The sequence below is a fragment of the Lissotriton helveticus genome, chromosome 5_1 (assembly GCF_964261635.1).
Source record: "Lissotriton helveticus chromosome 5_1, aLisHel1.1, whole genome shotgun sequence".
NCBI lineage: Eukaryota > Metazoa > Chordata > Amphibia > Caudata > Salamandridae > Lissotriton > Lissotriton helveticus.
The window spans coordinates 213,191,310-213,217,071 of record NC_136065.1 but is presented as its reverse complement, the minus strand read 5'-3'; the positions used below and the strand labels follow the sequence as shown (position 1 = coordinate 213,217,071).

General features: G+C 46.5%; 1 long non-coding RNA gene across 2 annotated transcripts in view; it reads left to right on the top strand.

Moving 5' to 3' along the window:
- Positions 1-25,762, top strand: part of LOC144753051 (uncharacterized) — an 85,423-nt gene that overhangs the window by 20,351 nt on the left and 39,310 nt on the right. Inside the window, exon 1 of one of the 2 annotated variants that reach the window (XR_013594182.1) lies at positions 7-93. The exons of the other annotated variant lie outside the window; for it this stretch is intronic. This is a non-coding gene — a long non-coding RNA (uncharacterized LOC144753051). Of the gene's footprint in view, positions 1-6; positions 94-25,762 lie in introns of those variants that run through there. 2 annotated transcript variants of the gene reach the window in all.

Genomic DNA, 25,762 nt, shown 5'->3' with positions numbered 1-25,762 from the left:
GATAAGAAGGGCAAGAAGTCAATGACTTGCTGCCTGCATCCAACATGGTGACAGCAAGATCCACCAAAGGGGCCACCAACAAAGCAGCAAATGGTGAGCATATAACTGCGACGGTGAAATAGTGTTTAAAATCATTTCCATCATTGTTGTTTATTGGCTCAGGGAATGTGCAAGGGCAAAGAAGAGAGGGGAAAATCAATGAGTCTGCACACACAAGGCAGGGAGTGCCAACACTGGAGTAGGGGTAGCAGAGCCCCCATGGTACCCAAGAGTTTAAGGCCTCTCTACCATAAGCAGGCAGGAGGGACAGAGAGTCCCACCATATTGGGGGACACCTGACCAGAACTCCTACTTGCATGCACTTTCACCCTCCTGAGGCGGAAGCCGGGAGGTCTCTTACCCTTCTACTGTTTTAATTGATTTTAAAAATTAAAATTGTGTATTTGCTCAATTGTTACACCTGACCGGAATAGGTGTTTCATGACCCCCCTGTGACTTCCCTTGCGCTCAGTGGCGCCTCAGACCCCTGTTTCCCCCGTTATCCTTGATCCGGACCTGCTCTCGGCCGAGTATTGACGCCGAGAGCAGAGCACCGGTTTTGGCGGCCATCTTGGGTCGGTCTCACTTCGTGACGCGATTCCCAGCACTATAAAAGGGACGCGTAGGGAGAGTGCCAGTAACTCCTACTTGCACGCACTTTCACCCTCCTGAGGCGGAAGCCGGGAGGTCTCTTACCCTTCTACTGTTTTAATTGATTTTAAAAATTAAAATTGTGTATTTGCTCAATTGTTACACCTGACCGGAATAGCTGTTTCATGACCCCCCTGTGACTTCCCTTGCGCTCAGTGGCGCCTCAGACCCCTGTTTCCCCCGTTATCCTTGATCCGGACCTGCTCTCGGCCGAGTATTGATGCCGAGAGCAGAGCACCGGTTTTGGCGGCCATCTTGGGTCGGTCTCACTTCGTGACGCGATTCCCAACACTATAAAAACGGGCAGGGATGACTCCGCGCAGCGGACGCGGTCAGCGGGCGCGCCGGATCTGCGCCGGAGTCGTGCCAGAGTCATGCCCGTTTGCGCCCGTTCGCGCACAGTCGGGCTCAGGGCCAAAATCTCCTGTTGTTATTTCCTCAGGTCCTATATCATACTCCCTCTCACAGTTACTTACGCTTATGCGGACGCTTCCATCATCTTGCAGCCATTCGATCGACCTTGGCCTCGGGCCCTCCTCTTGTAATAACTGCACTTTCAGTTCCACCGAGGCCGTCACCAAAACTACGCCAGTACAAGAAAAGAAGACAGCAGACACTGTTCTAAAGATGGCACTAGTTAATTGCCGCTCTTTACCAAGGCACGCCACAGAAATAGCTCTTCTGATTGAAGATCTAAACGTGGATGTTCTGTTTTTAACAGAAACGTGGCTTGGCCCGTCCTCTGGCCCCGATATCACACAGGCCCTACCCGCTGGATACCTGATCCAACATAAAGACCGAGAAATTAAAGTTGGCGGAGGGATCGCCATTTTGTATAGGGAACACCTAACCTGTCGCCTGACTAACACGTCTATCCAAGATTGTGAGAGCACATTATTCTCCATCTCTCACTCTCCTGAACAATCTATCTCCGGACTTTTAATCTATCGCCCCCCCGGCCTGATTGGCCAATTCATAGAAGGACTAACCGAAACCATTCTGGACTCGGCCACTAAGGTATCTAATTTTATATTATTAGGAGACTTGAATCTCCATTTTAATAACCCTTCGGACACTATCGCTATGGAATTAACTAAAGACTTAGCCGCATGCCAATTCAACTTGATTGTTCAACACCCCACTCATTCCAAGGGCAATCTTTTGGACCCAATTTTCTCCAATGTCGCGAATCTGTCCACATCCGCACCTTATTCTATCCCCTGGTCAGACCATATGGTAGTACCATTCCTATGGAAAATTAACAGACCTTGTACCAATCAACCCCTTCATAAAATTCTAGGCAGGCGCTGGACAAAGTTAGAGCCTAATGATTGGATAGACTCGTTGAAACAGAACGAACCCATAAATGGTCAAAATATCGACAAAGCCAACACTGATTTTAATCAATGGATAGAACAATCATTAGACAGTGTGCTTCCTAAAACACGCATCGCTAAGAAAAAAGGTCCGAATAAACAGCCCTGGTTCAATCCAGAGCTGAGACTCCTTAAACAGGAGTGTAAACGAGAAGAAAGACAATGGCGGAAACTTTTCGATGAGGAGAAAAAAATCAAGTACAAACTCACTATCAAGAAATACAAGAGGGCCCCCCACGAAGCCAAATCCACCTTTTATGCCGAAAAAGTTGAGAAATCCGCCAATGCTCCGAGAGAAATGTTTCAAATTGTAAAAACGTTGATCAAGGCCCCTGACCCCCCTACATCCGTTTTTTCCCCGGAAGAATCCGGTGTTCGTTGCAATGAATTAGCAAATTTCTTTGCCACGAAAATCGAAAAAATTCTACTTTCCCTCCCCCCACCCCCAGAAGTAGAGCCCAACCACCCATCGAGGGACGATACCAATTCCACCTCACCCCGTTTAGCATCTTTTCACCCCCTCAGTGATGAACTTTTCCCCTCCCTTTTCAACTCCATAAAGAGTGGTTCCCCTCTTGATCCCGCTCTTATGTCCATCTTGAAACTGGTCCTTCCCCATGTCAGTAGAAACATCATTGATCTTGTTAACATCTCCTTGGACTCTGGGATAGTCCCTCAAGATTGGAAACTAGCCATGGTAAAGGCCTTGTTAAAAAAACCAAACCTCAACCCTGAAGATTTTTCTAATTACCGTCCCATTTCCCTCCTCCCCGGCATTAGCAAGCTGGCTGAAAAGTGGGTCAACAAACAACTGGCATCATACTTGGAGTCTCAAAACCTGCTCCATCCTACACAAACAGGCTTCCGAAAGGGACAGGGAACGGAAACAGCCTTGCTGAGGGTGGTTGAGGTATCCAGGAGGATTCTGGACGCAGGTGGCAGTGCGGCCATTATCCTCCTGGACCTCAGCGCCGCCTTCGACACGGTTAATCACCGTGTCCTACTCGCCCGCCTAGAGAGAATTGGAGTTACAGGCAAAGCTCTCGCATGGCTTGAATCTTTTCTCAGTAACAGATTCTTTAAAGTCTTCTCAGACACCAACTGCTCCCTCCCAATACCATTACAGTGTGGGGTGCCACAGGGTTCTTCCCTCAGCCCCACACTGTTTAATGTGTACATGGCACCTTTGGCAGAGGTAGTAGCCCCTTTCGGAATCCAATTGGTGAGCTACGCTGACGATACCCAGCTAGTAGTCTCACTCACCCAGGCAGACTCCCCTCAAAACAATCTCTGTAGCTGCCTGGTTGAAGTCGCAGGATGGATGGATGCCTCCCAATTAAAACTGAATGGAGGAAAAACGGAGCTGATGTTGCTCGGAAGAAAGGCCTCCTTTAACACCCCCTCCATGTGGCCTCCCTGCATGGGACCCGGGCCCACCCCCAAAACGGAGATAAAAAGCCTAGGGTTCTGGCTCGACACAGAGCTCTCCTTCAAAACTCAGGCGAAAAAGACAGTGGCTACGTGCTTCGGTCTAATAAAAACAATCCGGAAAATTCTCCCCCAGTTGCCGGAAACCGCGAAGAAAACCATAGTCCAGTCCCTCATTCTATCTAGGCTGGACTATGGGAATGCTCTCTACTTAGGAGCCCCCACCTCAGTTATCCGTCAACTGCAGATAGCTCAAAACTCTGCAGCAAGGCTACTTACCGGAACCAGCCGTCGTATCACCGCAGCCCCTGCATTAAGGGCCTTACACTGGCTCCCAATAAAGGAGCGAATCCATTTCAAGACCCTTTGCCTGGTCCACAAAACACTTCAGGGGAACGGCCCCCCCATTTTGAAGGATATGATTAGACCATACATTCCAACCAGGCACCTTCGGTCCAACCATCAGAACCTCCTCATAACGCCCAGGACCAATAAGGTCCGGTCTGGGGACCGCCTTTTCTCCCGAAATGCAGCAAAACTATGGAACGCCCTACCATTATCACTCCGTCTAGAACCCAGCCTTCTGATGTTCCGAAAACAACTAAAAACATCATTGTTTCCCAGGCCATAAACCATCCTTCTCTTTTTCCTAGTCTCTGCATCAACTTTCAGCTTTCTTTAAGCGCTGGGATGCTTCCGAGTAGCCATGCGCTATATAAGAACCTTTCAATTCCAATTCCAATACCAGGGATATCCAGCGTGTCAAGGCTGGACCCCCAAGAGCAGAGAATACAGAGCATGAGCACAACAACTACAATGGGACCACATTACTCTTGGAAACATGAAGGGGGCAGGGGTCAAAGAGCAAGAAACCCAGCCTCAGAGACTTACACACCAGACCAACCCTCAATGGTTGCAAGGGCCACAGGATTGGCGAGCTTCATTCCCCTAGCAGTGAAATAAAGGATATGGAGGAAAGAGTTTATAGATATCTTTAACCTGTTAGAGGTCCCGGTAAAAGACTTAGGCTTAACAGCGTGCAACTAAAAAAAGGAGTACAGGAGAGGAGGAGAATAAGGAAAGAAATAAACTTTGTTAATTTGATCAATGTATTTAGAAATATGGCATGCATCATTGTGGAGAAATTCCCACACTGCGCATAGGAGCTATGGCTATACAAGTAAAGGACATATGAGGAATGAGGGCAATTTTCAGGAGATGCATGGCTAGAATACGACAAAGGTTTTAGACTAAAAATGTAGACACTCCCTAACATGGAATGGGATAAAGAAGATGAATCTGGGTTCCTACGTAAGATGATGGCAGCACAAGAAGCCAATGCATGGGTAGAGAAGGCAGAGCAGCCCTTTTGGAGCAACCCCTTTAGGGGGGGAGGCAAGAGAAACAGAGATCCTTTTGCAATGCAAAACAATACTCAAACAGGAGGCCGGCAGCGGACAAGGGTATTGTGGCAGTATGCTGGAAATATGGGTCAACATAATGCACCTGGGGTCAGTCTTGCAATTTCTGATGTGATGCCAATTTCGGGGAGGGGGGGCATCGGGCATCAGAGTGCCGGCATGGGAAAAGTCACAGAGACAAAAAAAGAAGGGTTAGCAGGGGCACCATTGTAGGGAAGGCTGTTCGGAGTGGGGCGATTTCCTGCTGTCCAGCTCCCTCCTTAATATACAAAAACTCAGAAAACTGGCTAATAGTTACATAATAATAAGGGGCTTCGAGGAGAGCTTCAAGATCCCATTTCAGGGCACCATTCACCTAAAATATAGCTAAGAGCCTAAAGACTGCACATGGTGATACCAAAGGGGATGATGGACGGAGCGTTGGAGCAAATCAAACACTCACCCCAGGCAACTGATCTGGGTTGAATCCATCATCATCCTTTAGCTCACTCCACCACCCCAGTACAGACATGGCCATATGCAAATCAGTCTGACACTGCGCCTCATGGGAACAGTCCAGCCCGAACTGCCAAGCCATGTCTTACCTGGACTGGAAACAAGCATCCTAGGACCGGTTTCTGGCTTTTCAGCTGTCAACAGCCAGGCTAGCTTGAATCCAGTGGCAAAGTGAGATAGGGACCCACCGCTGGGAATACCCTGCCAACTTAGCGCGAACAAAGTGATACCAAAGGGGATGATGGACGGAGCGTTTGAGCAAATCAAACACTCACCCCCAGTCAACTGATTTGGGTTTAATCCATCATCCTTCTTTAGCTCACTCCACCACCTCAGTTCAGACATGGCCATATGCAAATCAGTCTGACCCTGCGCTAAAGACTGCACAGGAGCACTCAGAGTTAGTGTGTCAAAAAAATTGGAAAGGGAAAGGCCATAGGGTACTAGTAATATCTCCACTGGGTCTCATTTCCAAGATAGAACCTGGCCAATTCCAACTCATACACCACTTATCATTCCCAGAGGGGGAGTCTGTGAAGGACTGGATCTATCCGGACGCCTGCTCAGTGGGTTACTTGATCATCGATGATGCAATAGACTTGATAAAGGCAACAGAAAAAGGCTCCCTGGTGGCGAAACACATTGAGTCTGCCTTCCACCTCCTCCTATTACAACCTGAAAGCTACCACCTCCTTGGTTTGCAGTTCGAAGGGCAAGCCTACTTCGACAAGGCAATGCTAATTGGCTGCTCAGTATCTTGCTCATATTTCGAGCACTTTAGCACAGTCTTACAATGGGCCCTACACAAACAGCACACTAGGGTCGGCAAATTACCCTGCTTAGATGATTTCCTGTTTGTGGGGAAGTCGAGGTCAAACGAGAGCACCCTGAGGGCATTCCAAGATTTAAGCGTCCCCCTAGCAGCTGACAAGACAGTCGGCCTAGCAATGAAACTAGGATTCTTGGGGATTGAGCTCGAATCCATGGCAGGCACATCCAGGTTACCAGAAGAGCAGGTATGCACAGTGAGGTCAGAAATAAAGGTACTGTGTGGCAAGGAGAAAGGAACACTGAGGAAGCTCCAAGGGTTGATAGGCAAGTTAAACTTTGCTGCATAAGTGATCCCAGCATGGCGAGTGTTTGCGAGGTGCCCGAGCCAACTGACTGAATGCTTGAGAGAAAACTACCACCATGTCAGGCTAGGAGCGATGGTAAAACATGGCTTGGTAATGTGGCATTCATTACAGCAGGAATTTAACAGCCCGCTCAAATGGAGAAAAGGGTGGGTAACAAATAGCCCTCTTCATGGATGTGGCCGGAAGCCAGGGTTTTGGGCAATACTGGTTAAAGTCTGGTGTGCATGCAGATGGCCCAAGAGATGGGGAAACTAGGCATCACCAAGAACATGACGTTTATGGAGTTTTTTCCCTTCTAGTGGTGGCCCTGAGGTTCAGGAAGGAGAGACTAAGAACTGACACTGTAGTCTGATAATCAGGGGGTGGTGCATGCAATTAACAATGGGGCCACCAGGTGCCCCAACGTATTAAGATTGATAAGATACTTGGTCAGGTTACAACCAGAAAGTAATTTGGACATAAGAGCACAGTATCTCTCAGGGGTAGACAATTCACAAGCTGGTGCACTCTCTCAATTCAAGATGAGCAGGTTCAGGAAGCTAACACCAGAGGCAGAACAACAGATAACCCCCTTCCTGGATGCAATGTGAGATCTGGGAGAGCGGACCTGTCGGGTCTGATTAAACACGCCCTCACGTGCAGCTCAGCAAGGCGTAATGAAAAAACAGAGCCACATTGATGTGAGGGACAGGGTTACAAACACTAGGTAACACCAAAAACTACAGCCAGAGCTGTGGAGCAATTCATCAAATGGGCTTACCAACAGAAGAAGTCAAAATCATGGTCCTAAGCCCATCTATCAGCAGTGGCCCACTTTGCCAAATTGGTCACACCTCCCATTACATACGGTTGCAACGAAGGGCTGGAATGCTTGGAAGGGAAAAGAAAGGACACACGGTTGCCTATAGATTTCAGAAATGTGACCCTACTCATTGATGCAGTTTAGGTGGTGGTATAAAACCCATTTGAGATCTTCTTTTTAGGTCTTGCCTAGGCAACGCATGCACTGTCTCTTCTAGACGTGGTATCTACCCTGTAGGCTTACAGCCCACCCATCACCTTTCATTAGTTACTTTACGTGCCCTTCGAAAAGCCTTGCCTCTATCTGTTATATTTGTCCCTCTTTTTGTGTGTTGACCCCTCCCATGGAGCATGGCCCTATTACTTGTAGTCTTGCTCTTTTGTTTTTGTAGGTTTTTTTTAAGTGCATCATCTTTGTCTTTTGTTTCTGCACCTGTTTTTGGATTGTCTGCTTTTCTTCCTGCTTGGTCTAGTTGGTTGTTTTTGGATCCAACCGTGTTCACCCTACGGGATTTGAAGTAACAGCAAGGATTGCCATTGTTCTAATAAAAGTAATTTAAAAAAGCTTTGTAAAATTCCTTTGAATGCGCTTTCTGAACAAAATGCATTCACCTAAAACACATTAACCTGATGGGAGCTTTTTTGTTAAATTAGTGAAGCTAACAACAAGCTTTGTTGTATTGCTTAAATTTACCAATTCCTTCGTATATTTGCATTAAATGTGTTCTCTGATGAAATAGGGCTCTGAATTTTTTCTATAGCATTTGTTCTGTCTCCTTGTTGTTTTCTTTTTAATTAAACCAGTTTTTTAACTCCTTCGCTGTGGCGGCTATTCCGTCGCAGCGCTAACGGGGCGGGGCGGCCGCATGCTGGTGATGGAACCGCTCCGTCACCAGCCGCGGTTGAGCTGTGCTCATGACGGAGCGGTTCCGTCATGGCCCCGCCCGCTCAATGGAACGCCCAGCGCAGGCGCGGAATCCGCGCCGCGCAGGCGCGGCGAGCGGGCCATGATGGAACCGCTCCGTCATCAGCACAGCGCCACCGCAGCTGATAACGGAGCGGTTCCATCATCAACATCGAAGGTGTTAAACTGCTGATAAAGGGTATATTAGCAAATAATAATACCAATGTGAGCCATGAGATGGTAGCAACGGCATTATAGTATTTGATTACATCTAGATGGAGTTTTCTAGAGAGCCCTTGTTTCGAGCACTGAAGGAAGCAGTCTCAAGCGGACATAAAAGACAATTTCTTTCGACCAATAATGTGAAAGCACGTCTTTAAATTGTATGTTTTCGTCCATTTTTCTTCATTTATATTTGCAGCAATGACATTTGTTGTCATTTGTTTTATATTTCTTTCTTTTTTTTCTTGTCCTCATATCACCAGCAGACATCTGCAGATTTAACAAGCCGTCACACTGGGCGCCTCACGGCTCACTACTTTTTTCTAGGTCGGCCGACCTGCCCCGGGTTGTGGAGGCTTGGTGTAATCGTAGGACTCGAAGGAGGGGAGACCAGCTCTCCAACAAAGTTACCAAATACAAATCCCGGCCGCAGTTTAGCAAAGGATGCCAAATGCTAAGCAAAGTTTCCTTGCTTCCTTCTTGCTCTGTACGTGCCATAACAAATGAGGCTTTAAGCCAGCTCTCTCTATTCCGAGGGATAGGATCTTTCCACTTTATACAAATCTCTCTCCGAGCAAGCAGTATAAGATATAACAACAGTCCCCTGTGAATCTGAGATAACACCCCATTGTTAGAGTCGTTACCCCCAAAAAACACCAGATGAAGATTAGTCCGCGTTAGTTTAAAAAATGTCCGATAAGGGATACCCACATCTTTCCAATACGATCTTAACTCTGAGCATTCAAAAAAGATGTGGATGTCATCCGCATTTGGTGTTTTACATCTAGGGCATTTTGGTGGGGGAAGCAGAGCAAACTTAACTATCTTGGCCGGGGTGTAATAGAGTCTATTGAGTACAAAGAGATGATTCTTTTCTAAGCTGGCTGGTTTGATGTATTTATAAAGTAATTTGAAAGATGGCTCAAAGAAGTCTTCAATATTATGATCAAGCGGTGATTGGTTCCAAACCGATGATTGAGGTGGAATGTCTGTATCATCTGCATCAAGAAGCCTTGTATACCACATGGATATTTGTTTCTTTTTTGGCTGGACATTTTGTAGTAGTTATTGTAGTTCCCAATTCCCACATATTTCACCCACTTTTGCCTCATACCATGATTTGAGTTGGAGATACTTGAACTTAGTGAGTGTGGGGCCTATCTTCGCTCTTAAGACCTCCCATGGAAAAATTCCATCTACATCCAACAGATCAGACCATTTATTAACACCGGCTCTCCTGATTGGTATTGCTAAGCTACCTCTCAGGCAGAGTGGGGTCCCAGGGGAATCCCATATGGGAGCAAAATCAGAGAAGTATCCAATACCCCATCTACGTCTTACTTTATGCCATGTCTCTAGGGTGGCTTTAAGGACCTTGAGACGGACACGTTTAAAGTACCTTGGGGCCCCAAACTTATATAGAAAGCCTTCACCTCCACTTCCCCCCTCGACCATTGCCATATAACCCAGGAGCCTACCCCATGTTGTATCCTCTAGTATAGACAGTAGCATCCTAATACCCTTAAATTGAAAGGCCATTAGATACCAACTGATGTTTTGGAGGGCCAACCCACCTTTTAAGAGCTTCCTCCTCAGCTTTTTCCAGGACATCCTGGCACTTTTATGCCCCCAGATGAAACTCCCAATTTTTCCCTGGATTTTACTAATGCTCTTACTGGGGAAGATTAAGGGAATAGCATCAAACAGGTACGTCAGTTTAGGGAGAATAGTCATCTTCACCAGATTGAACCTCCCATAGATCGTCAAGGGGAGATTTCTCCATCTGGTGAAGAGGTGGTCGATTTCCTTTATGGTTTGCTCCAGATTAATCAGGGGCATTTTATTCAGGTCTTTAAGAAATTTTATACCCAGATACTTAAATTCATTACTAAAGGGGCCTTCCCTATAATCGATGTTTCAGCACATCACTTTCGTTTTAGCGGAATTGGCTAGATACCCAGAAATTGAGCCAAATTCCTCTAGCAGATTTCCAAGCCATGGGATAGTTGCCTCCTGGTCGCTGGTATAGATAATAACGTCATCAGCATACAGTGCTATTTTACACTGATAGTTTAATGATTTAAAAGGACAGATTAAATCATCTAACCTAATAGCTTGCACCAAGGGCTCAATGTAAATACTAAACAAAAGGGGGGATAAAGGGCACCCCTGTCTAGTCCCTCTCTGGATGTCAAAACTGGAGGTCAGGGTGCCATTCAACAGGATCCTTGTGCAGGCTCCCTGGTAGCAATTCCTTAAAGTCTGGATGAAAAGAGGGCTCCTGCCCAGTCCCTCAAGGACCCCCCAGAGATACCTCCAACAGACCTGGTTGAAGGCCTTAGCTGCGCCCAAGGCCACTACTGCTAAAGGGTCCACTCTCTTTATGGGCCTTTAATTAAAACATATAGGGCAGACTTATCTTTTTTGGTTTTTGGTCCGCTCTCACCATAGCCAAGTCAATATTCCCAATCAAGACTTGGGTCTGTTCCTGAATGAACCTCCCTACCATAAAACCTTTCTGGTCGGTGTTAATCAGACTCGGAACCAGTTTCACCAATCTCCCTGCCAGAATGCCAACAAAGATCTTATAATTGGCATTTAGCAGGGAGAACCGGCGGTAAGAATCAGCCTTTAGTGGATACTTCCCTAGCTTCAAAATCAAAACAATAGTGGCTTCCTTCCAGGATCTTGGTACCACACCTGTTGAACTGTAAACTGTGTTAAATAGAGTATGGAGTACCGGGGTCAATTAATCCGAAAGAAGTTTATAAATGTCATTCGGAAGAGCATCCAAACTGGAGGCTTTATTATTTTTAGACCTCTTTATTTGATCCCTGATTTCTTCTTTAGTTATAGGGGCATCAAGGGAGACCCTCCTAGCTTCAGTTAAAGTGGGTAAAGATTTGTCCCTTATCCAGGAAAATATTTTATCCTGAGAAGGAACCAAATTTTCCTTATACAGATCTGAAAAAAGAGAGGTCTTCAGTTTTGCTAGATTTATCTCCATTGCTGTTATTAATTAGTTCATTAATGTTGTTTTTTGAACAATCGGTCCTGACCTTCCAGGCTAATAAAGCACCTGCTTTTTCCCCATAATCAACATTTTCCATGTTCTTTGCTAACCGTTGTGCCTTACATTTCTGGTCCAACAAGTTCCTAAGCGGCTGCCTAGCCTCCTCCAAGTTTTTCTGAACTTGTGTCAGTTTTCCTGATTACGACTATTCCTTTCCATTTCTAGTTCAGTTATCTTACTCTCGATGGAATGTAGTTCCAAAGCCTTGGCTCGATTTTTAGAGCTTATTATACCATGCAGCGTGCCTCTCAAACTAGCTCCATAAGCATCCCATACATACTCTATAGACGTTGAACCCAAAGTAAATGAAAAAAATTCTAACGTAGAAGATCTGATGGACTGAACAATACCAGGATCTGACAACATTAATCTGTTCAAGGTCCATCTAGTTGTTGGCCCGTTGCCTTCCCTAGAATACGAAAACATAACCAGGGCATGATCAGAAAGGTGACTGGGTAGGACAGATACATCACACAGATTATCTAACACTTCCCTATTGACTAAAACATAATCTATTCTGGATGAATGGTAATGTGTTTTACTATAAAAAGTATATCCTGGGAGATCTCCCTTCTTGGCCCTCCAAAGGTCTACTAAGTTCATATCAAGTAACATATTTTTCATGGCCCAGTGAGGTCGAGGGGTCCCTGCTACATGGCTCACATTAGACCTATCTTTAAGTGGAGCTAGACGGACATTAAAATCACCTCCTATTATTAAGGGAGGAGTTGCCATCAATGTATCTTGTAATTTACTTGTATATGAGGGATCATCAACAAGTCAAGGCCAATCCCCCAAATCCATCTGGGCCACAATCCATCTCCCTGTTTGGTCTGTCAGTAGTGATTTAACCACACAGGATGTCCCTTTCTTCAACAAAAATTGCAACACCTCTGCTGTTGATCGTTTGCTGTGAATAACAAAAAGAGTTTATCCAGGGAATTTTTGAAAAAATTGCTTGTGATTCAATAGAGGTCAGATGCGTTTCCTGTAAAAGACAGACCTGGACAGGGGAGAGTTCTAGGTACTTGAATATCAACCTTTGCCTACGTGGGCATCTCAAACCATTCAAATTCCAAGAAATAAAACAAATGTTTTTAGTATTACCTGCCATCAGCTAATGCACCCCTTCTTTGAATTTTATGGCGTTCTTTAAAGTACTGATGAGATGAGGAGTCTTTTTTGTGTTTTCACCCTCTGCTCCCCACCCAGTGACCCCCCCATCCACCCCTCCCCCTCCCTGTGACCCCCTGCCCCCTGAGGAACCTTCCCTTCCAATAGGCTAAGCCTGTTCGTGCGCCTCTCCCTCTGGTTATATGTTGCTAATATTTAGCTCTTGGGACTTGGGAGCTTGAAACCGAGCCCTCCTGAACCTCTAATCCTACCCCTACTTCCCTTCCTCCTTTTCGTGTTGAATCCTAGCAATGAGAGCACCCACCTCTTCAGTTGCACGAATTATACACATATGATTATTCCACATCACACGTAGTGTGGCAGGAAACCTCAGTTGGGCCTTTGCCCCAAGACTATTTAACTCTGCTACCCTCTTCCCCAAATCCCACTGTCTTGTAGCCATAGTGTGTGAGATATCGGATCTGATGGAGAAGGTGAAGGGGGTCATATCCGAAAATGGAGAAGATATTCTCCCTTCCTTAAGTGCAGCGGTCAAGATCATTTCCTTAACTGAATAGGACAGAAAATTTACAAGGATTTTCCGGGGTTTCTGTCTCCCTGGGTTCCTCTTGAAAGGATCCCTATGGGCTGTTTGAATCTCATATGTTAGGTCAATATTTGGAAATATTTTGCAAATACAGTTTTTTAATAGGGAAATCAGAAACTCCTTTATGTCTTCCCCCTCCAGAGTTTCCGGAATATGGCGGCCGCTGACTAACGGCCGCGGACGTACTCCCTCGGGTTCCATATAGGGGGCCGAAATTGAAGCCGGAATAAGTTACATTTTTATTTACCTACCCTACTTTTCCCTTTTTTCTGCTTCCCCGTTTTCTGTGGCATGTGGGGTGCCCCGCTCTTTCTGTGTTGGGACGGTTTGGCAATTCCAGCCGCCCTCAACACTTGCGGCGTTCGTGGTGCCGGTGGTGGCAGAGCTGAGTCGGGAGCTCAGAGCTGGAGGTGGAGGTTGGGAGAGGCCGCGCATGAGCGGAGACGCCGGGGTATTGCTTCCTTATCGCTCCGGTTTGTGGAAGGAAGAGTCAGTACCAGTCCAGGAGCATGTCCGGGATGCCGGTTTGAACGGTGTTTCAATGATGACGGTGAGCAGGTAGGGGGACCTAAGAAGCCGGCTCCTGTTGAGGAGATCAAGGACACCAGTTTTTTTATAAACTACCTACCTGACGATAAGTATTGGGAAGGCTGACTGGGAGAGATAATTTCATGAGCGGTAACTCTCAAGCGTCTTGTCAAGGGGGTGTACCCTCAATTCAGGAGAGGGAGTCATCTTTAAATTGTATGGAGTATAGTGATGGTATTAAAGAGGGTATTTCCCCCCTAAAATAAGCAGATATGCCCTGCGAGCCAAAGCAGCCCATCTAGCATCTAATACAGTGAAAACTCAGTCAAGCCTCCCTTCTTGGATCCCCCCCCCCCCCCATTTCTGAAGTCAGAGCATTTATTAAACAACGTAAGCAGGGTGGGAATATAACTGACACCGATACTCCAGCAAAAACTAGAGGGACCAAGGGCAAGGGGAAAGGCTGGGTCAAGAAAACACCTATTGCAAAAACCAAAATCACCCCCTCTTTAAAATCCTTCTATCAAGTCATGTCTTTGTCCACAACCACACCAATATCTACGTCCACGTCCTCCTCCATGCCCGCAGGTTCAGCGAGTTTAATAAAGAGCTCGCCACCAGGAAACACCACCAACTGATCCGCGCCACCAAGAAAAATGCATACAAGGACCGGCTGGACAACAACGCACACAACTGCAAGGAACTCTTCAACATCGTGAAAGAGCTCTCCAACCCCAACGCCGGAAACAACGACATCACACCATCGCAAGACCTCTGCAACTCCCTCGCATCCTACTTCCACAACAAGATCACGGACATACACAACAGCTTCAGCAACCAACCAACGCAAGCCACAACCGCAACGACGCCACCATCCACCACCCTCCGCACCTGGACCCCGATCAGCACCGAAGACACCATCCGCACCATGAACTCCATCCATTCCGGATCTCCGACTGACCCCTGCCCTCACCACGTCTTCAACAAGGCCAACGCTGTCCTCGCACCCCACCTGCGGGACATCATCAACACCTCCTTCGACTCCGCCACCTTCCCTGAGAGCTGGAAGCACGCCGAACTCAGCGCTCTCCTCAAGAAACCCACAGCAGACCCCACCGACCTCAAGAACTACCGTCCCATCTCGCTCCTCCCGTTCCCGGCCAAAGTCATCGAGAAGACCGTCAACAAACAGCTGGCCGCCTTCCTCGAGATGAATGGATCCCTCGACCCCTCACAGTCCGGCTTCCGAGCGAACCACAGCACCGAGACCGCCCTCATCGCCGCCACCGACGACCTTCGAACTCTGATGGACAACGGAGAAACAGCGGCCCTCATCCTCCTGGACCTCTCCGCGGCTTTCGACACTGTCTGCCACCGCACCCTAGTACAGCGCCTCAGCAACATCGGAATCCAGGAGAAGGCACTGGAATGGATCACCTCCTTCCTCGACGGAAGAACACAAAGAGTCCGCCTACCACCGTACAAGTCAGAGGCCACCAAAGTCATCTGCGGCGTACCCCAAGGATCCTCGCTGAGCCCAACCCTCTTCAACGTCTACATGAGCCCCCTCGCGGCCATCGCACGCCAACACAACCTGAACATCATCTCCTACGCCGACGACACCCAGCTGATCCTCTCCCTGACCAACGACCCCTCCACCGCCAGAGCCAACCTGCACGAAGGGATGAGAAACGTAGCCGAATGGATGACGACCAGCCGCCTGAAACTGAACTCAGACAAGACGGAGGTCCTCATCCTGGGCTCCACGCCCTCCGCCTGGGACGACTCCTGGTGGCCCCCCGCCCTGGGCACCGCACCCAAACCGACGGACCACGCACGCAACCTGGGCTTCATCCTGGACTCCTCCCTCTCCATGACCAGACAAGTCAACGCCGTCTCCTCGTCATGCTTCAACATCCTGCGCATGCTACGTAAGATCTTCCGATGGATCCCCACCGAGACGAGGAAGACGGTCACCCAAGCCCTCGTCACCAGCCGATTGGACTACGGTAACGCCCTCTACGCCGGAACCACTGCCAAACTCCAGAAGAGACTCCAGCGGATCCAGAACGCCTCGGCGAGACTCATCCTCGACATCCCCCGACGCAGCCACATCTCCGGACACCTGAGAGATCTGCACTGGCTCCCGGTCAACAAGAGAATCACCTTCCGGCTCCTCACCCACGCGCACAAAGCCCTACACGACCAAGGCCCGAGCTACCTCAACAACCGGATCAACTTCTACACTCCCAAGCGCCTCCTCAGATCAACCAACCACGCCCTCGCCGCCGTCCCCCGCATTCGAAGAGCGACAACAGGAGGAAGATCCTTCTCCTACCTGGCCGCCAAGACCTGGAACTCACTTCCGACCAATCTGCGCCTGACCCAAGACCACCTCTCCTTCAGGAAGAAGCTCAAGACCTGGCTGTTTGAGCAGTAGCGGCACCCCCCCCCTCCCAGCGCCTTGAGACCCTACGGGTGAGTAGTGCGCTCTACAAATGACCTGATTGATTGATTGAAAGAAGGCATCAATCTCTAAAGGTAGTGAGCCTTCAAATAACATTACGCAGATAAGCCGCATGGTAATGGAATCTTAGGCCCCCTCCAGCACCAACACACTGCTTGATACTGAAACTGAGTTTGTGGCCCATCCGGTGATTAATCCATCTAATAGATACTCAGATGAACCAGAGCAAGGGCAGGAGCGGGGACATGAACATGCACGTGGGATAGAAAGCGCTCAATAAGGCAGTAGTAATAGTTGAAATATTTCTGGCCCCCAGGAACATATGGTAAAGGATCATATGGCTGCAGCTTCAAGTACACATTCATTAACTGATTTACTTCTGGCAATGAAAGAAGAAATGACCAGCAGGTTTATCGTATCGGAAACTAATCAAGCTGAGTTGGCTAACAGGTTCTCTGTATCTGAGGCGAATTAGGCTGCAATCCGCTCATCATGTGAGATGTTGGCTCAGAAGCTGGAGGAAGTTACTTTGAGGACTGAAGCAATTGAGGCTGAAATTCTTTTAGTTCTTATTTTTGTTCTCTTTTCTAGTAACTATTTTCTGAAACATCACTGACACAAGCACCGCATTGCCGAAGCCCTAATAGTGGTCTGGGCCTGTAGGGTCAAGCGGTTTTGGAACCGCGCTGAGTTTCTGTGTATGTGTGCTGGTATGCGTGCTGGTATGAGCCATGACGTGTTCTCTTAGCAAAAGGCTGTGCTCGCCATGCCTCGTGTCACTGTGCCAGCAGTGAAGAGTCTTATACACTGTCTGCTCACATGGCGCGTTCCTTTGAATCAGTGTCCTTGATGTAAAACAGGAGAGGAATATCTACACCAATTTTGCTGCTAAACTGCACAATCTGAAACCAAAAAACCTGGGTCAATCGTTTGTGTTTAAAATGATCACTTTTAATTGATAACCCACAATAGAGTGATATAATCTGATGTACTAAAGTGAAACAGTCAGTGGTGGGTGGCATGGATTGGGGCTGGTGGGGGAGGGAGTAAAGAAAAAAAAATAAACGTACCTCCTTGCTGCATCTCTCCTCCGTCTCTCCTCCTCAGTGTCTCCCTGTGGGAACAGGAAGCACCCAGGCTCCCCTAAGTCAGTCACAATGATGCAATGCAGCATTGTGATTGTTCTAAGGGCCAGTGTTCGGCGCTCAGACAGGGACTAGGAGCCTGGTAATGTTCTCCACCCAGGCTGTAATGCAGCCTGGGTGGAGACCATGCAAAGAGTGCATGACTGTTTTGCCAGCCGGAGACAGCCAGCCAAACATTCATGCTCACCTACAGAATGCCCACCACCCCTCCCCCTGTTCTGAGAGCAGAGCAGCCCCCTGCCCCATAAAGCTGCTGCAGCAGGAAGAAATAATATGATAATAACAAAGTTATTATCATTTTATTTTTTCCTTATTTACACAAAAAGCAGTGGGGCGACACTACTCCCCCCCTTAGTGGCGGAGCCACCACTGAAAACACTTCCTCATGTTAAAAACCTATATATATTTCTATTTTTTAATTGAATTTATCATGTTTTTGCATGTTGTTTTTTGCACAATTTAATTACCAAACATTTTCTTGGCTCAGCTTAAGTATGGGCTCTTAGATCCAAGCCACACCCATGGGTTGGGTTATTTCTGTTATTTCTTCACATAGTCTACAACACACTACAAACTACCCCAATCCAGACAGACTCACTCTACCCAAATACACCCCAATACAATTTACACCACTCTGCCCCACTACACACTAACAAAATCAACACCACCATACGTAAACAACACTTAATAACGCATAGCTATTAAGCACCACCACCCACCGTAACAAAATTTTGAAGTTCTGAAAAAAAGTACAGCATACTGCCTTTAAATTCTAACATTATTCAAATTACAATCGACCTTAAACTTCACATTTTATTAACAAAGTCATAACATCCAACATGCATAAACAAAGACAAAACATTAGAAGCTATTTTATTATCAAAAACACCTACAATAAACACTTACTATACTCACACACACTACTATAGAACAAAAACAAAACAAAACTCGCAGGAGAGACCTGTTGGCTTTGCCAATGCTTGTTAAGGCAGCGTTTTCCACAGCATTCTTTGGAGCGTTCAGGGTAAGCGAGCTGGTGGCATCATCAAAAGGAGAAGTGGGAACAACATGCCTGCAGGCATCTCATCAGTTGCTACTGAAAAGATCCAAGACAGACCAACAAGGAAAGGGGGCCTGGGTAAAATAACATTGCCAAGCGAAGCAATAGTATTGCGTTGTCTGCTGCTTGCGGAGCTACATGGCAGCACGGGCCGAAGGAGGTAGGCCACTGTTAAATGACAGGAATGGCAAGCTGCTGAACAAGTTCCAGTTCACATCAGTCATGCGCAAGGCCCTTGTACGGGCGGGGCTGCAAACATCTCAGTTCAGCTCCCACTCATTTAGGATAGTGGCAGCAACAACATCTGCCCAGCACGGGATACTGGCAGTGGAGATGAAGACCATGGCAGATGGCTTTCCATTGCATACAAGTCCTGCTTGAGGGTCCACAGCTTATGACCTCACTCCAGCCACGCGGCGTCCTATTTGACAGCTAGGGTTGTTGTCCTAGCAGGAGATAAGATCAGGACGGGCTGGGTGGTCAGGCAACCATTCATCAACTGGACCCAGGCATAGTGGTACCATGGAGGAAGCACCTAAATGGGACAGCCACAAAAAACAATGATAAAATGGAACGGTATCCCAGGAATGAGATGGGGTCAGCTGGCAACAGCACTACCCAAACTGCAAGAAGCAGAGGCCCGCAACCCGGACATCTTGATTATACACCTGGGGGGCAATGACTTCACCCAGATGGGCAGAAGGGACCTCCTTCGAGACATACGGGTGGGTCTAAAGGCATACGGGTGGGTCTAAAGGGGGAAGCAAGACTTTTTCGCCCCACCACTTTCGTGGTCTGATATAATCTTAACGCTCAAATGGAGGGGGGCCCTTTTGTAGTGGGCAATGGATAGATCATGGAGAAAGCATTGAGCAAATGCTTTTGAAAGTATCAGGCACGGGTTGAGTACTGTGCAGACGATGGGGTGCACCTCTCAGGCAAAGGGAATGAGGTGTTCTGGGATAATCAATGAGCATCCTTGGTGGAGGCTGGCTGCTCCTAAGAGGAAACCTGCACTTGTGGGGAGCCGCCTGGGGATGTAAGTCTCACAGGCAGCGTGGCGTTAAGACAAGGAGCAACTGTTGGAAAAGGTCATAGCCTAGCAGGGTGGGATGGAGGATGGAGGCTTCTTAACCGAAGATGCCTCACGGCAGGGTAAGTCGGCTGACATGGCCAGTACTCGGAGTACGTCATTCGCAGCCCAGAGCAGCTGCACAACAAAGCACACAAGTGGACAGAAATGGTAGCAAGTTGAGCCTAACAGCAGCTGAAGAGTTACCCCCTCGCTGATTGAGGAAAACCCAGCACTGAGAACTCTATGTACCTCCCATGCTGACCTGTATGATTTATGGGTTAACAATAATTGTGTTAGAAATGGTTTATGATATGAGTTACAACCAACCAGCGTCTGATTTATGTAGAATGTTTTATGGTCCCATGTCATAGGCACACGTGCTAATCATACATGCTAAATAAACTGCAGCTCCAATCCCAACATAGCCCATGCTTCATGTATTTTTGATGAAGAATTAGGTTTTGTAGGATGTTGAAATTGGCTAAGTGGAGGTATCGGCTAGTCCTCTTCCATCTATTGGACTATCGTTGTGCCATCCGCGTTCTTCTGCCCACTACAGCATACAGCAGTAAGTTAGCACACTTCAGCCATTGACTAAACTCAGTGTAGGTCTGACATTCTACTTTTTTCACACGTAGCACACCCACACAAATTAGTTCCTTTCAGTGCCATGAATTACTAAAGCAAAATGTGAGTTTTGAGATTTAAAATGATGCTTGCTTTTAGTCTATATTTTTCTATTTATATAATGACAAATGCATGGCAGCTCCCCCACAGTAAAGATTTACAAACGCCATGGCAAAACAGAACAAGAATTGACAAAGTCAGGTGGCTGGCAGCTAACACTAAACCTATTAGCTCTGACTATGGTTTTTTTTTTTTGCATTCTTGAACTTGTAGCCCTCATTTTATAAAGTGACGGGACTACACGTCCCAAAATGCTAATGAAAACCTGCACTGAATATGCCAGTCCTGCCTGGACCTTAGAAATTTCAGAGTTTTGCTTGTACAAACACTTGTAAGCAGTCAGTTTAGTTAAAGTCGGGCCATTTTGGGAAATAAATGCTAACTGCAGGCCTACTCTGTTTCTATTGTCACGCATCTGGTAACCTCACAGTAAACTAAAGACAACACACATTGAAATTAAGAACCTTCAGGTTTCCCTGGTCACGACATGAGTAGCTCATCTCTATCAGAGATTTATGTGCTTTGCATTGTAGACTAGCACAGCTCATTTTGTAATGGGATAAACAGGACTGCAAGTCCCAGAATGCAAAGAAGGTATTTTTCTAACTCAACTACCTGTGCGCGTGTATGAACTAGTGCATTGCTCATTTTACAATGGGATTGACAGGACTACAAGTCCCAGATTGCAAATAAATCCTTTTCTAAGATTGCTGTGATCAAATACCTATTCAGGTCTACGACTGATCGCATAACTCATTTTATGGAGGGATCAAAAGAGATGCGAATCTCAAAATGCAAAGAAGCCCCTTTTCTAAAAGTGTTGTGCTCAGATACCTTTGCAGATTTACTATCGCACAGCTCGTTATATAACATGGTCAAAGGGACTACAAGTCTCAGAATGCAAAACTGCCTTTGCAGGTAATTGGTCGCGTTTAAAGTATCTCTGAACTTATAGGGAGCTGGTTACAATGTTTTGTACAAGGGTATCACTGAAAGGTGCATACCATTGATCAGATGCCGATAGCAGATTTGGGGTGGTATTGAATATTGTATTGGTTGGCTTTGGGAGGGAACCAACAGTTTATGCCTCAACGCCCAATGTCTACCCAGCATTTCAAAAAATTTTGAAGCAGCTCCTGTCCCTTGATGTACTGGGATTGTGAGTGCAGTGATGTAGCTCTACTATACCTCAGAATCATTCATCCCTGTGTTCACAATGTTAATGTCAATGTTAATGTTAATGAGATATTTAGAGCGCACTGCTACCCTGAGGTGTCCTGGTGCTATGCACTACCTACAGAAGAAACTGTGGCAAACCCCGTGAGCAGGAGTCAGTTAACTGAAAAGCCAGGTTTTTAGTCCTTTCCGAAACAACAGCAAATCTGTCGAATTCCTTATGGAAAAAGAGTGTCCGTTCCAAGCTTTAGCGGCGCAGTGCCGGAAGCTCCTGCCGCCCCAATTCTGTTTGTTGAAGCGGGGAAGTGAGACTTGTTTAGCCTGCATGGAACGCAGGGCTCTTCTCGGGACATACCACTGAATAGATTGCTTAAGAAAGTCAGGGCCAAGACCATTAAGAGCCTTAAAGACTAAACACATGGCCTTAAACTGGATCCGGGATTTAACAACACTTCATAGGGTCGAATAATGCAACACTGCTTCCTTGATATTCAGAACACTTGTGGTTTTGATGACCCTCCATGAATATACATTCTGCCCACGGGGAGGGGTGGAGGTACCATATTATTTTCAAAATATCTATCTTAACAAAATTGAATTCCCAATATCAAATAGCACCATTTTGTCCTTGTAAAAGGATGTGGAGTTACGAATATCAAATCTATTCTTCCATTGGTACACTCACCTCAACGATATGCAGCTTTTTGATTTTGTGGATGTGATATTTGGGCAGGTCAAAAGTATTGCCCTCAATATTGTGATGTACGATCCATTTTGTATTGTGAATGATTAGTAGTGCAGTTGTATCACCAAATGCTGGACAAGTCAACGAAAAGCCAGTGCAATGGCATCCCGCCTAGTGATACACCAGGCTATTAGTATCTTACTGGATACGAGAAGCAGGATAGCCAATCATGTGGTTCTGAAATTCTGGACCCTACTGTTATCACGATATCGAGATCCAATACCCGTGCCACAAAATATCAACGTACCATGACGAATTTGGTGTCAACAGACCGATAATGATTAGGACATCATCCCTATGCATTTGCGTCATGATTGGGGGATGCCAACACCCTTAAATCATAGTTTCCGTTCCGAACCCTTAGACTCCATTTTGTGAATGGCATCCATCTTGTGTCTTGCCCTCATGATAAGTCAATTAAGTAAGGCCGAGTCTGATCTAAAAGGACACGTCCACCTTTCCTTGACTTCCCCCTGACCTGTCCCAACTGACTCCATTGCCTCCAGCCAAACCTGTTTGGGCAGCTCCTCACCCAGTGGCCGAATACGATAGCATCAATGCACGACATACCACAAACCATTCACTACATCCAGATCATGTTTTTACACACACACACACCTGTCCCCGCACCCTGTTTATGGCCAGTTTTATGACTAGGAGGTGCCTTTCTTTATTGGGGTTTCGTCGATATCTGATGGGAGTTCCGGGCCTGGCCGGGTAATCTATCACGAACTGGACGTCTAAAATAGGGGCTTGCCTACATGACTTCGCTCTTTTGTATTATTGTAGAAATATGTGTATAGCCATATCATAAACTCAGGAATTCTTGCTTGCAGCTATTATTTTTGTATATAAGGAGACGGCTGGTTCTGTAAAAACGAACAGTCTCCTGAGAACACACGATCCGCGTTTGTCGTGCTTCTAGGACACATGTTACTTGGTAGCTGCCAATAAAACTTGATCTCTGACTGTGACTAGAAGACTCCGTGTTTCTGTGGTCCGGAACAAGGGAGAACTCAGAGGTCTTCGGGTGTTATCCCCTGGCACCAGCGGGTTCCTAAAAACCCGTTACCTCAATCAGAGATGTTCAAGATCTCCAGATAAAGTTCTAGCTGTTGAACAAGCTGCAGCAAGGCGGAACAGAAAATGAGTATTCAGATGGACCAAAAAATCAGCAAGAAGAATCAATTGCCATGAATGGTACACAAAGACAACAAGTATTGGCAAAGCCAATAGGACTGGATTTAATATACCAACCCATCTAAACGGATTCATTATCAAATGCTATTTAAATGTGTTGCATGCACAAATGCTGCTTAGCACATTAAACCTAATTACATTGGCTTGGTCCGTGCAGTGAAAAAAATAGCAAAACATTTTTGTTTTCAGTATGAAAACATATATCAGCTTAGAATGGAATGTGAAAAACAGCATGCTAGTTGGATGTTCTTTTCAGATATAAAACAGTCCCTCATGTATTCTAATGAAAGCCCTTCCTAGAAAGCATAATGATGCACCAAAAAGCCAACAGCAAAAGGTGAGAAGGTAATACTACTTTGGGTGGAGCCAAAGCCCACTCCGTATATTGTAATTGTTAATTAACAATATCCGTCATGCAGACAGCTGTGCTGTCCACCCAGACCACAAAATGACAAAGGTGTGAGCTTCTGAAGGGTTGATTAGCTGGTAGCTAAGCAAACCTGTACAACCCTCATTGTTACCAGGCTCTAAGCAATAATGTATACAAAAAAGTGATGTATGGAATGCTTCAATTAATCTCAGCCACTGGTGATTACTCGGGCCGCATCCCAATCCATCGTTATTTTGCACATCATGTCACCTCAGTTTGGACCCAGCTATGTGCAAATCAGTCTTGACCCTGCTCCAATCGCACCAGTCCAGCCTGAACCTGAAAGGTCCTATCCTCAAGAAATGACACAAGCCATTTTATTGCACTGTCTGTTACACCCATATTAGCAATTCTCTGATTAGAAACTCCACGGTTTACAGTATCAAATGCAGCACTGAGATCTAGAAGTATAACTGCTGCACAGCCTCCTTGGTCCAGGAGCATCTTAAGTGCTTCTACTGCCGCCAGAGGTGCCGTTTTGGTGCTGTGCTGCAGCCTAAAATGAGTTTGAGTGGGGTGAAGGTCCTCCACCCCGCTCTTAGTAACAAAGCCAACCCCAACCACTGTGGTATGTTTTAAGTACTGAGTCTGTGCTTCTCTGGACCAAACACTGTTAAAATATGCTGCCTACTAGTATGTATGACGTGATTCCTACTCCTTCTAATCCTCACTGTCTTATATAACATTTCCCATGTACCTCAGTTGGGGTACCCCCGTGACCCCTGGTTTCAGTTCAGCAACCAGGATCAGAAAGGGTTTGCCAAGTAATAATTGCTGATAAGAAAATGTATGCAACAGGTTGTTTTTAAACTTTTTACCAAAGATTAGTGATGATTACCCTTCTTTTCTGTTGTCTACAGGAGCATATTTTCAGGTCAATACCCTTGCTGCCTGGCCCATAACCCTCGAGGGTTGGGCCTGGTAATGTCACTGTTGTGTTTTTTACTTTCTTCAGGACTAATGTCCACCCTGTCAGCAGCGAGTCTGTGTTGTGTAGACAGGGCCCAAGAAAGCCGAAACACTATCACTTTTTTATTAATTATTTGCTTGCCTCCTTTCCCATTAGTTAATAAATGTCTGCTACAGTTAACCCAGTGACCTGACGGTGGAATGGCTCACCTGGTTGCTGGATAACGTTGGTGCTTGAGAATCAGAGCCCTTTACTCTAGCAAGGTAAATAAAGTCATGTGTCACCGGTTGCTGCTCCAGCAGACAGCAGCACATCGCCACCATCAGATCTTTGTAGTGACAACATCGCTTAGCACAGGCAGTGACACACATGCTCCATGTAGTTAAGTCTGTCAGTTCCCGCAGCAATGCCAACTCAGGTTAATTGTGACGTGTCACTACCTATGCATCCCTGAACGTATGGTTCTCAAATGGCTACCAGGACTGGTAGTGCCAGGGCATGCCATCCTGCGAATTGATGAGTGGCACATGCATATGAGGGCTATAAGTTGGTAGCTGATGGTGGCACATCTGGTAGTTATTGCTATGTTGTTAACTTTGGTTGTGTAATTTCTGTGATGCTGCTAGGGTAAGAGGTCATGGGATATCACGTTCTGTGATATTACTAAGGTCAAAGTTAACGTGACCACTTCCTGGGATGTCATTGGAGACACATGACCTGTGATGTCACTACCGCTACCCTGGTATTATGGTGAACTGACGTCAATGACATTTCTTACAGACTGATTTACACATGTATGATTTATTGTCTCTGTATAATGTGTGTGTGACGTGAAGTGCTCCGACACTCTATACTGATATGAACAGCACTATAAAGCAAATTAAAAGCATGAGAGGGGCTTTGGAGCTATGAGGGGCACTGTTGGAGGGTGGTAGCAAAGGAATCTGTGGAGGGACTGCTAAAGCCGGCCCTGATTGAGAACAGCTGCAGGGCATTTATTTCACAGGGTACGAGCAGTGCTTGAAATAGCAAAATAGAAGTGCAGGTACTCTGTAGCTGAGTCCCTACTTGTT